The following is a 12357-nucleotide window of genomic DNA, read 5'->3' as shown; positions in this document are numbered from 1 at the left end:
GTAGGTTCAGGAGGGGAGAAAACGTCCCTGTTGTGGTGGAGTCGCTGGAGAAACTCCCTGTCTCTCCCAGCAGTCCACATTCTGGACAATGCGATCCATGGCGGCGCTCAGACAGTCAATCTCCTCCACTTGTTCCGGACGCGTTCCTCCACCTCCATGAGCGTAGTGTCCTCTCCTGCTGACTTGATAATTTTGGTCAGAGATTCTGTCAGAGTCTTGTGTATAGGTGGCAGGGAAGTCAGGTGCAGAGGAGAGTCAAACGGAGTGTAAATGGAGTCTTTTAATAAATATCCACTTCACATACTCCAAACACTAAATATGTACATACATATATAAATGAACATGGGTACGAGGACCCGACACGCACCTATACAACAAAGACAACACGACATAAAACAATCTCTGACAAAGACATAAGGGGAAACAGAGGGTTAAAGCATGAGGGGAAACAGAGGACCTCGGCGTTACTCTGGACCCTGACCTCTCTTTTGAAGAACATATCAAGACTGTTTCAAGGACAGCTTTTTTCCAGCGACGTAACATTGCAAAAATCTGAAACTTTGTCCAAAAATGATGCAGAAAAATTCATCCATGCTTTTGTCACTTTTAGGTTAGACTACTTCAGTGATGTACTTTCCGGGTACCCGGATAAAGCACTAAATAAACTTCAGTTAGTGCTAAATACAGCTGCTAGAATCCTGACTAGAATTGGATCATATTACTCCAGTGCCACCCTCCCAACACTGGCTTCCTGTCAAGGCAAGGGCTGTGTTACGAATCCCTTTTGTCCCGACAGTCTAGGGGGATGGTAATGAGACCCGTAACATAACTCATGCAAATTATAATTGTGACAAAGTAAAAATGTGAACGAAATAACCACGATAACTGAAATTATACCGTCAAACTCAGGGTTTATTGTAAAACACACGGTAATGGGGGGAGCAGGAAAAGGGGCTGAGCTGGACCCAAGGAAAGAAACAATAAGCATCCAAAACACCCCTAAGCTAGACTAGGGGAAACAGCTAACTAACTAACCAAAAATACAGTGGGTGGTCCGCCCAGTTCTAACTAGTGTTTTTAACAAAGTCTACCTACGGGTAGTGTATGCCCATGGGCGACTTGTCTTGGTTTCCCCTTTTCCCACCAGCAATCAAACACAAACACCATAACCAAAAACAATACTCACAGGAGATGACAAAGTGATTTGGAGGTGCTCAAACAAAAGAGAGGTTAAGACACAAAGAGAGCGTGAAACACAGAGATCTACATACATGGCATTTACAGAGAGATTGAGCTCTAGAGCAAACAACTGATGGGGTTTTTAAACCAAGGGAAAGGAACTGTGATAGGGTAGGAAACAGGAGGAGGTGTGTCTTCTGATTGATGATTGATTGTTGACTGATTGGGGAGTGATGATTTTCACCTGTGAGGGGAGAAGGAGAGAAAAGAAAACACACACAGGATACACACACAGGATACACACACAGGATACTTGTATCCGTAACAGGCTGATTTCAAGGTTTTACTGCTAACCTACAAAGCATTACATGGGCTTGCTCCTACCTATCTCTCTGATTTGGTCCTGCCGTGCATACCTGCACGTACGCTACGGTCACAAGACACAGGCTTCCTAATTGTCCCTAGAATTTCTAAGCAAACAGCTGGAGGCAGGGCATTCTCCTATAGAGCTCCATTTTTATGGAATGGTCTGCCTACCCATGTGAAAGACGCAAACTCGGTCTCAACCTTTAAGTCTTTACTGAAGACTCATCTCTTCAGTGGGTCATATGATTGAGTGTAGTCTGGCCCAGGAGTGTGAAGGTGAACGGACCACCCTTGCTGTCTCTGCCTGGCCGGTTCCCCTCTTTCCACTGGGATTCTCTGCCTCTAACCCTATTACAGGGGCTGAGTCACTGGCTTACTAGGGCTCTTTCATACCGTCCCTAGGAGGGGTGCGTCACTTGAGTGTGTTGAGTCACTGATGTGATCTTCCTGTCTGGGTTGCCCCCCCCCCCCCCTTGGGTTGTGCCTTGGCGGAGATCTTTGTGGGCTATACTCGGCCTTGTCTCAGGATGGTAAGTTGGTGGTTGAAGATATCCCTCTAGTGGTGTGGGGGCTGTGCTTTGGCAAAGTGGGTGGGGTTATATCCTTCCTAGTTTTTCCTAGCCACTGTGCTTCTATGCCTGCATTGCTTGCTGTTTGGGGTTTTAGGCTGGGTTTCTGTACAGCACTTTGAGATATCAGCTGATGTACGAAGGGCTGTATAAATACATTTGATTTGATTTGATTTGAATTATAGAAATCTGTGAAATAGAGCGTTTGGCCAAACGCAGGGCTATTTCTGCCTCGCCCGTTCCAGACGCGGTTAGGCCCAGCCGATTGAAATTCAGGAGATATAAGCCAGCAATATAAATCTCTCTCACGAGTAGTCCAAGGCGCATTTCGTTGTTTGCCGCGTGTTCTGGTTAAAACATCGTCAAAAAACGCTGAAAAGGGTTTGAACATAATACGCTATAAATAAAACCTTTCCGTTGCCAAGGGAATCCTATGTGCTGCATTTTCAAGCACAAAGGAGGCTTTAGCTTGCGTGCTTAAGTTAACAAAGGAAAACAGCCACATAGTTCCTTGTGCCAGTTGTATTTGTTCCGCATTGCGCATTCAGCGTGTGAAATTATTGACCACTGACATGTGCCTACTATATTCGTTCATGAAGAATTATTTAGGTCACACTCAAGTCATTACTTATGATATCCAGACGGATATCAATGTCTTATCCAATTGAACTAATAAGTGTAAATCCTGGCAATTTACATTCTGAAATTCATATTTTAAATAATATCCAAATTGATGAGTTTTCTAAATAAGACACTTTTAAACTTCTCATATCAACCTAGATGAAGAAACTTCTCAGGTTAATTCAAATTTAATTCCCAAATAGCCTATACGGGTCTGATTTATCATTAAATTGATAAATCAGTAAAAATGTGTTTTTTGCAAAACCATTCAGTAATCCAGTACTGACAGAAGCCCCGCCCCAGTGGGAATCCCATGTGGTTTCGGCCTTAGGGAGAAGTGCCACAGTATTGAATGTGCCCAACATTTGATCTACTGTTTACACTTATGATATCCAATCAATGGAGATTGTATGGATTATCGTCTCATTCAATTTAATAAGTTAAATTGTTGAACATAACTTAATGTTCTTCCAATCAAATGAGACACTTTTAAACTTCTCATATTAACCTGGATGAAGCCACTTCTCAGGTTAATTCAAGTTTAATTTCCAGATAGCCTACCCAGGTAGGATTAATCATTGGCATTACCTGTACAGTAATGATGGTTCGTCAACATCTATAAATAGATTAAACTCGTCTTTGCAGCTTCCGATGAATTACAAATCCAAACTTTGAAAAAAAAAATGGAAAATGTTTCTAACATTTTTGAAAACAAATCACAGTAAGGTACTTCATTTTTACCCAGAAATGACTTGATAAGAGATAAAAACAGCTGCATTGGACCTTAAACAAAGGAGGTGGTCACCACTCCTCCGCTAATTAGTGAACCTCCACCCATAAAAGGATTGATCTCTGACCTCAGCAGCGATACTAACCCTAATTATGCCATTAGCGAGAAAACAGCCGAAATTGCGAACGCTCTCCAAAACCAACCATCAAACACAGGCTTTGTGACGGTTCTCCCCACCTTTGCACTGATGTATCGCCATAAAAATGTGACATCGTTCCAATACCACAGTGCACAGCTGAAGCATGTGCCAGACATGGCTAACATGAGAGGACAGGTGGAGAGAACTGAGCAACTATTGACAAAAGCAGGAAATGAAAACATTCTGCTAGTCGAGGAACTGTGTTTGAAAGTTGAACAATTAAAAGTAATTGAGAATACTTATAACGATGAATGAGCAGAAGCTCTTCAACAAAATCGTTGTCTCCAGGAACAACTAAATTTTGCCAAAACTAAATACGATGTTGTCCACTCCAAACTAGATGAATCTGTTGAGTTATCTACAAATAGGAGCGCGCAATTTGATAACATGCAGGCAGTTTTGTTGAACGTTACGCAGAGTAACACGGTTCTACTCAAAATTCTGCAGACCAAAGACATTCAATTGATGAACACAATGACTAAGTTGGATGAAAAATCAGCAGAACTCATTGAAGTCGCTGACCAAATGAATGATGAGAGAACTCAGGTGATGAAGATGGAAATATTGATTTCTAAGCAAGCGGAGGAAATCTCATCACTGAATCTCTCGCTCCGTACTCAAGACCTCTATCTGCAAACCATGACAGATAAGTTTGAGACCGAAAGGAGCAAGTGTGACACTCACGTGTCCAAAATCATTACTCTAAGCGCTCAAGTAGACTCTGCAATGCAGCAGAATACCACCCTTAGGTACCATCTGGAGGAAGTCCAGAATGGTCACGCTCTACAGCGTGACTACCAATCCAAGCAACCGGAGCCCTGTACTCACAGGAGTAAAGATGATAGGTTTCAGACCTTAACTCCATTAAGATAATCCAGATAGCAGATGTTCTGAAAGAGCTGCAAAACCTGGACCCGTACAAATCAGCTGGGCTTGACAATCTGGACCCTCTATTTCTGAAACTATCTGCCACCATTGTCGCAACCCCTATTACCAGCCTGTTCAACCTCTCTTTCATCTCGTCTGAGATCCCCAAGGATTGGAAAGCTGCCGCAGTCATCCCCCTCTTCAAAGGGGGAGACACCCTGGACCCAAACTGTTACAGACCTATATCCATCCTGCCCTGCCTATCTAAGGTCTTCGAAAGCCAAGTCAACAAACAGGTCACTGACCATCTCGAATCCCACCGTACCTTCTCCGCTGTGCAATCTGGTTTCCGAGCCGGTCATGGGTGCACCTCAGCCACACTCAAGGTACTAAACGACATCATAACCGCCATCGATAAAAGACAGTACTGTGCAGCCGTCTTCATCGACCTTGCCAAGGCTTTCGACTCTGTCAATCACCATATTCTTATCGGCAGACTCAGTAGCCTCGGTTTTTCGGATGACTGCCTTGCCTGGTTCACCAATTACTTTGCAGACAGAGTTCAGTGTGTCAAATCGGAGGGCATGCTGTCCGGTCCTCTGGCAGTCTCTATGGGGGTGCCACAGGGTTCAATTCTCGGGCCGACTCTTTTCTCTGTGTATATCAATGATGTTGCTCTTGCTGCGGGCGATTCCCTGATCCACCTCTACGCAGACAACACCATTCTATATACCTTCGGCCCGTCTTTGGACACTGTGCTATCTAACCTCCAAACAAGCTTCAATGCCATACAACACTCCTTCCGTGGCCTCCAACTGCTCTTAAACGCTAGTAAAACCAAATGCATGCTTTTCAACCGGTCGCTGCCTGCACCTGCATGCCCGACTAGCATCACCACCCTGGATGGTTCCGACCTAGAATATGTGGACGTCTATAAGTACCTAGGTGTCTGGCTAGACTGCAAACTCTCCTTCCAGACTCATATCAAACATCTCCAATCGAAAATCAAATCAAGAGTCGGCTTTCTATTCCGCAACAAAGCCTCCTTCACTCAAGCCGCCAAGCTTACCCTAGTAAAACTGACTATCCTACCGATCCTCGACTTCGGCGATGTCATCTACAAAATGGCTTCCAACACTCTACTCAGCAAACTGGATGCAGTCTATCACAGTGCCATCCGTTTTGTCACTAAAGCACCTTATACCACCCACCACTGCGACTTGTATGCTCTAGTCGGCTGGCCCTCGCTACATATTCGTCGCCAGACCCACTGGCTCCAGGTCATCTACAAGTCTATGCTAGGTAAAGCTCCGCCTTATCTCAGCTCACTGGTCACGATGACAACACCCATCCGTAGCACGCGCTCCAGCAGGTGTATCTCACTGATCATCCCTAAAGCCAACACCTCATTTGGCCGCCTTTCGTTCCAGTACTCTGCTGCCTGTGACTGGAACGAATTGCAAAAATCGCTGAAGTTGGAGACTTTTATCTCCCTCACCAACTTCAAACATCAGCTATCTGAGCAGCTAACCGATCGCTGCAGCTGTACATAGTCTATTGGTAAATAGCCCACCCTTTTCACCTACCTCATCCCCATACTGTTTTTATTTATTTACTTTTCTGCTCTTCTGCACACCAATATCTCTACCTGTACATGACCATCTGATCTTTTATCACTCCAGTGTTAATCTGCAAAATTGTAATTATTTGCCTACCTCCTCATGCCTTTTGCACACATTGTATATAGACCCCCCCTTTTGTTTTCTACTGTGTTATTGACTTGTTAATTGTTTACTCCATGTGTAACTCTTTGTTGTATGCTCACACTGCTATGCTTTATCTTGGCCAGGTCGCAGTTGCAAATGAGAACTTGTTCTCAACTAGCCTACCTGGTTAAATAAAGGTGAAATAAAAAAAATAAAAAAAGTGTCCCTCAGTCTTCTCCTATTGGCCATTCGGCACTGAGTAATATTGCGCCTCTTGGCCAACAACAACAAGGCTTGGCTTCTCCCCTTGGCCTTTCGGCCCCAATCTCTCCACAGGATGAAGCCAACCCTCTCTGCCCGCTTGGCGCGGAATACCTTGACAAACACATCAAGAATTTCCCCACCTTTGACCCTGTTCCAGATCAGCCAAACACTACTGAGACGTTCCTAGCTGACATAGAGGACGCGTTGGATGGCTACCCGAACGCTACGGGTTCTGACAGGGTTTACCTGTTGAAGCGAACGTCGAATAGACACGTGACCAGATTAATTCGCTTACAACCGCAACACATGCTAAATGACTATGCTAAACTTGCCACAGCTTTGAAATTAGAATTCAGTGGTTCTGCGACTCGCAAACACGATAGCTCACTGGCTAACACGGTCAAACAAGCTCGGAATGAACACCCACAAGCTTACTATCATAGGCTTCGTTCAGTTTACTTTGCCCTACTCACTGAAACAGGTATGGAAGACCTGTTACCATTTAAACAAATGTTCCTGTCGAACATGTATCCTACCTTCATGACCTACTTGGGCCCTGCAGCCCATGTTGGCTTGCCTATCTTACAACTCAGAGAGCTTGCAAGGCATCAAAAGCTCGCAGCGCTAAGAGCCCTGACCCCTCGGTTTTGAAGTTTGACCAGGAGCACTCACTCCAGTCAGAGGGTGCATTATCAGGTATTGGAGCGTTAAGAAATGACGCACAACAACAGTTTCTACCACAAAACCATGATTCCAATAACCTCCGCGGTCGAAATAACTGTAAAGCACGTTGCCATCAAAACGACTACCTCTACAATCGACCTGTTCACTACGTTCCTGCACCCAACCCACACAATGTGTCAGAGCACAAGTGTAACAAAGGGTTGAAGGACGATCAAAACGTAGACCAATGTTCTCTAGAAGTTCCACTATGTGAAGAACTAAAGCGAGATACATTTGAGAAAAGCGTAAAAGATAAGTCACAAGGACTAGACAGGGAATTACTGGACACCAGGTCCGCAGGAATTAACACCCATAGCAGGGATGTTAAAATTCAAAACTCCCGCTCTCACTCGAGACCCTATCCAGGGCCCGCTTGATCAAGAAACAAGCCCACGGGCTTTGTCGATAGACTCTGATACAAAGGTTGCGAAGAAAAAGGTCAAACGCTTCGTTAAAGCCAAGCCCACTCAAAATCGGAAAAGTCGATCTGCTTCCACCTGGAACAGAAATGTTCTGCTTCCACCTGGAACTACCCATCCCGGATCCGGGAGAATTGTCATCAACTACACTAATTAGCATAATGCAACGGTCAAAAAATCTTACTAGAAAATATTCATATTCATGAAATCACAAGTGAAATATAGTGAAACACAGCTTAGCCTTTTGTTAATCACCCTGTCATCTCAGATTTTGAAATTATGCTTTACAGCCAAAGCAAGACAAGCATTTGTGTAAGTTTATCGATATACCAGCAAATATTATGTACACCTAGCGGCAGGTAACTTGGTCACGAAAATCAGAAAAGCAATCAAATTAATCATTTACCTTTGATGATCTTCGGATGTTTTCACTCAAGAGACTCCGAGTTAGACAGCAAATGTTCCTTTTGTTCCAAAAATGTTATTTTTATACCCTAAATACCTCCGTTTGTTGTTCACGTTATGTTGAGAAATCCACCACAACGCCGAAAAAAAATCCTAATTATTACAAATGATATTCATAATATCGACAGAAACATGGCAAACTTTTTTTTATAATCAATCCTCAAGGTGTTTTTCAAATATCTATTCGATAATATATAAACCGGGAACAATTGGCTTTTCAGTAGGACTGAGAGGAAAAATAGCTACCTCGGTCTTTTATACAAGAATCTCTCTGAGAGCCATCAGGTGGCCACTGACGCAATGTAGTCGTTCACGCTCATTCTTCAACATAAAGCCGTGAAACTACGTCAAAATGCTGTAGACACCTTAGGGAATACATAGAAAAAGGAATCTGGTTGATAACCCTTTCAGTGGCCAATAGGGGTGCATAGGAACACAACGGTTTCAAAACATGAGTCACTTCCTGATTGGATTTTTCTTAGGCTTTCTCTTGCAATATCAGTTCTGTTATATTCACAGACAATAGTTTGACAGTTTTGGAAACTTTAGAGTGTTTTCTATCCTATGCTGTCAATTATATGCATATTCCAGCATCTGGTCCTGAGAAATAGCCCGTTTACTTTGGAAACGTTATTTTTCCAAAAATGAAAATAGTGCCCCCTAGCTTCAAGAGGAAAGTGGAACGATGCGACACTACACTTCGAGGCGACACTACCCCTCTCACATTGAGAGTCATGCTGAAACTACACTTCCAGGACGTATCGCTCGTTGACACTGTGTATGTTAACCAGCCTCGAAACTGTACCCCTGCTGCTTGGAGAAGACGTGATGGATCGGTTACTCCCATTGATGGATTGGAAAACCAACCAGGTATGGTCACAGGCCACAGTGCCTTCTCCACCGACCACACTGTCCCCCCCTAATGCTAGCTTCATTGCAGTCATTCACGGGGGGTATCTGTCAAATGCACCCTTTGGGAAAAAGAGGTTTAAGAAACACTTGGTGCAGAATCCGATCCCAGGAGATATTACGATATCTCGACACATTCCATCAGCCAATCTGGTTGACCATTCTTGTCATGATTTTGAGCCAGCTGTCTATGTGAATGAGCAACTTCCCTCCTCCTTGCAGTCATGCAATACGGTTGTTGAGATGAACTTCTCTTGCCCTTCGAACACTTCCGCAAACACTGCGGCCGTCTCAGCAAGAAAAATATCGATGCACAGAGTATACTCTGCTTCCGATGATACACCTTCCGCTTTGTGGGGGACTGTCAACCCTTACAATGACACTACTGGTGTCAGTCCAGCAACTGACCTGATGACTCCCACTGGTGAAACACTTTGCAATAGCACAGACCGATATCCTCGTCTCAGTTCACAGGTACTGAAGAGGTTGCCACACGTGGACGCAGTGGTGTCTGACATGCCTCGACAGCCACTGAGGGTGTTGAAGCACAAACACCAGGAGATTTGGTTGAAAGGTTACAGCCACTCTCATAATAACGCGGCCACTGACAACTCATACATAGGGTCCAAACTTTTCGTTTGCGCCTCGGATACCAACACCACCCGCTGGTGGGGGGATCCCGAGACACAAAGGGGGGAATAGTAGCCCAGACCCATGATGAGCCTTATCGAGGCCGGTGGGGGGGGGTCGAGACTACGAACAACACTGTACGAGGCCGCCAGAGCATGAATCAAATCTAGTTGTAAACTCCCCTTTGAGAACTGAGGAGCCAACATGTCCCTAGACTGGGATTATCTTAGAACACATCTAAGATAGTACTGAGGTGTACCACACTGGTCGTAAAGGAAGTCCAGTAGCCTTGTCCACCTCCAAAACAAATGGCAACAATAATCATTCCTTGCCATGTGTAGTAGTCACTACAAGACAACTAGTAAAATGCTCTAATCATGTATTCCTGTAGGATAACATTTCAGAATAAATCGGTAAGACAACTGGACCCCTTGAGTACCAGTACCAATACCACAGTCAATCCAGCAACACTCAGTCAGAGGATTAGTAACCTCACAAGTTAAATTGCTTTTGATAACAGCGACTGAGTCTCAGTCACTCAGAGTGCAACATGGGGAAGGGAATCTCCATTGCACTCTTCCAATGGTTACACACGCCACTAATAAATAGAACCCTCCATTTAGGAGAAAAGTTATTAGAAGTCAGGAACCACAATCACACCACGTACTACTGGTCTAATACTTAGAGTACTTCCATCATGAGGTTAGCTCCTCCGTGGATAACATAGCTATGAAGTATACTTCTTCATACCTACCACCACTACAATAGTGGATGACAGTGACTGGTAGTAAAACCACTACAGACTCCCTCAACACCAATTCTGACTGACCTCCAGGCACTGACCTAAAAATTACCTGACTACGTTCAGACTCATTCTGAACAAGTTGTAATCTGCCAGGATACTTGGTTTCCTTCCCTTGACATGTGCGCTTGTGTAAGCATAAACGCACATGCACAACGGAACATCCAATTAGGATTTATGCTAGGATCAAGGGTTCGAGCAAAAGACCAGCCTTAGTAAAGTTTAACATTTATTTTGAGGCCTTTAACTCTACAGCTACAGCACTCACCAGTTTTCTTCTCAGAAGTCCATAGGTCATCCCTGTAGACTGCCCAAACTAGTGCCTTACAGCTGTAGACTTATCATATAGTTATCAACAGTTATCAATAGTATCCTAAGCAACACCCCGCAAATGAGGAAAGCCCTAGATATGACATTAGACGATGCCATAATAGGGTAATTTTGCCAAGACCATGGACGTAGTTAGAATAAAGTCCAATTAGATGATTAAGGTGGCATAAATAAATGTTGTTTTGTTTATGCTTTCCTTCATTTTGTTTCATTTTCTTTGGCACGTAGAAAGTGATAGAGCCATAAACAACTTACACATACAACCATCAGTTAGTGCCACAACGCCGCTCATTTGGGAGGAAATGTCACGACTTCCGCCGAAGTTGGCTCTCCTGCCTGTTCGGGCGCTGTTCGGTCGTCGTCACCGTCCTACTAGCCACTACCGATCCCTTTTTCGTTTGTCTGTTGGTTTTGTCTTATTAGTTTCACCTGTGTGTATTTTAGTTTAATTAGCGTCCTTATATGTAGTAGGTTGTCTCGCCCTTGTTTTGTGCGGGATTGTTTTTTATATTCATGTCATTTGGTGGAGTACTTGTATTTTATTCTCCGGTCTGTTTTGATCCTGTGTTGGATTATTCACCCTGTGTGTTAGGTTGACCGTCGTTTTTAATAAACTGTCAAATCACTGAAACCTGCTCTCTGCGCCTGATTCCACCCACCTTGGTAAAACGTGACAGGAAATGTAATGATATATTTCATGAGTGTGTGTGCTCTTTGAACCACCCATCCTGGATCCGGTATAATTGTCATCAGCAACCCTGAATAGCATAGCGCAACAGTCAAATAATATTACTAGAAAATATTCATATTCATGAAATCAATATAGCGAAACACAGCTTAGCCTTTTGTTATTCACCCTGTTGTTTCAGATTTTGAAATTATGCTTTACAGCGAAAGCAATACAAGCGTTTGTAAGATTATCGATCGCTCGACAAAACAATAAGTACACCTAGCATCAGGTAACTTGGTCACGAAAATCAGAAAAGCAATCAAATTAATCGTTTACCTTTGATGATCATTGGATGTTTTCACTCACGAGACTCCCAGTTAGACAACAAATGTTCCTTTTGTTCGATAAAGATATTTTATATATCCAAATACCTCCGTTAGTTTGGTGTGTTACCCCAGGAATCCACTGGAAAGAGCGGTCACGACAACGCAGACAAAAATTCCACAGAAACATGTCAAATGTTTTTTTATAATCAATCCTCAGGGTGTTTTTCAAATATCTATTCGATAATATATCAACCGGGACAGTTGGTTTTTCACTAGGACCGGGAGTAACAATGGCCGCCTTTCTCTTTTGCGCACAACTCACTCTGAGAACTTCCACCTGTGTGTTCACTTACACAATGTGGTCGTTCACGCTCATTCTTCAAAATAAAAGCCTGAAACTATGTCTTAAGGCTGTTGACCCCTTAGGGAAGCCATAGAAAAAGGAATCTGGTTGATATCCCTTTAAATGGGTAATAGGGATGCATAGGAACACAGGGGTTTCAAAAGAGTCACTTCCTGATTAGATTTTTCTCAGGCTTTCGCCTGCAATATCAGTTCTATTATACTCACAGACAATATTTT

The sequence above is a fragment of the Oncorhynchus kisutch genome, unplaced genomic scaffold, assembly GCF_002021735.2.
Source record: "Oncorhynchus kisutch isolate 150728-3 unplaced genomic scaffold, Okis_V2 scaffold871, whole genome shotgun sequence".
In the NCBI taxonomy this organism is placed as follows: Eukaryota; Metazoa; Chordata; class Actinopteri; order Salmoniformes; family Salmonidae; genus Oncorhynchus; species Oncorhynchus kisutch.
The sequence above is the reverse complement of the archived record's forward strand: the minus strand, read 5'-3'. Positions refer to the sequence as shown.